The following is a 1,105-nucleotide window of genomic DNA, read 5'->3' as shown; positions in this document are numbered from 1 at the left end:
GTGGGGTGGGGGCGGGGGCGGGGCTAGAGTGCGTTGCAGAAGGGCAGGTTGGAGGGCAGGCTGGTCCTGCTTCCCCAGCCTTCTACCACCTTCCTCGTCTACCTGTGCCAACCAGAGCAAACCACAACAAAGCTGCACTGTTCTAGCCTCATTAACAGAGCTCCTAGCTGAGTTGCTCTTGCTGGGGAGGGCTGGGGGTGGACCCAATTTTCTTTCCTGACAAAGGGGTTGCGCTGCATGACTTTGTCCCACATTTCTATTCCCCTCCCCTCCTCTGACGACAAGGCCCTTGCCACCCATCCTCTCATCCCCACACTGGCCTGGCCATGATCCTGGGTGGAGGGTGAACAGGCAATGCACGTGGATACTCCTCCGCCACCTCGTGTCCCTGGGTTTGTTGGCACCAGCTCTTCAAGACTTTCCTCTCCAGCCTCCTACCACCTTCCTCGTCTACCCGGGCCAACCAGCACAGACCACACACCAAGCAGGTCTTCGTGCCTGTGCACCTTCTGTGCCCTCCGCCAGGGAAGCCCTTCTCTCGTTCTCACTCCCCTTCACCTGCCGTAGAAGACTCCAGTCATGCCTGCTGGAACTCTCCTCCATCTGCCCGCCCCACACCCCCCTGAGCTGGGTGCTCCTCCTTTGGGGCCACAATGCCCCTGCTCACCTCCCCCACAGCACCTGTCACCTGTACTGTCACCTGCTTGCTTACTCCCCTCTTGCAGCATTCCCAAGGGTGGTATCACCCTCCTTTGATGCCAGGACCTGGCCCAAGCCGGATGCACAGTGATGGTGGTGGAATCCCATTGGATTTATGGAACTTTGGTCCCAGAAGGGACCCTGGAGATCACTGAGGTCACCCTCTGCCTTTAAACCTGTGACCAAGTTGTCACCAAGGACCCAGCTAGTCAGGGCCAGGACAGGGACTGAACTGGGAGGAAGGCAGGGCCTCCACCTTGGGTTTAAGGAAAGTGTGGCTGGCCGTGTCCCGGGGGCTTGCAGGTCCCCCCAGCCCCCAGGGCCTCAGGCGTCTCAGCCCTGTTCTCCCCCCGCAGGCCCTGTACTGCAGCTGCTTTGTCCCCGTGTACTGCGGCCTCATCCCCCC

The 1,105-nt window shown here is 60.5% G+C and overlaps 1 protein-coding gene across 3 annotated transcripts in view; it reads left to right on the top strand.

The window, feature by feature from the left end:
- The window catches only part of PNPLA1 (patatin-like phospholipase domain containing 1), a 42,173-nt gene that overhangs the window by 19,843 nt on the left and 21,225 nt on the right, over nucleotides 1-1,105 (top strand). The window lies entirely within an intron of this gene.

This window comes from Myotis brandtii, unplaced genomic scaffold (genome assembly GCF_000412655.1).
Source record: "Myotis brandtii unplaced genomic scaffold, ASM41265v1 scaffold687, whole genome shotgun sequence".
Classification (NCBI taxonomy): Eukaryota; Metazoa; Chordata; class Mammalia; order Chiroptera; family Vespertilionidae; genus Myotis; species Myotis brandtii.
Note: the sequence above shows the minus strand (reverse complement) of the source record. Positions and strands in the feature narration are given on the sequence as shown.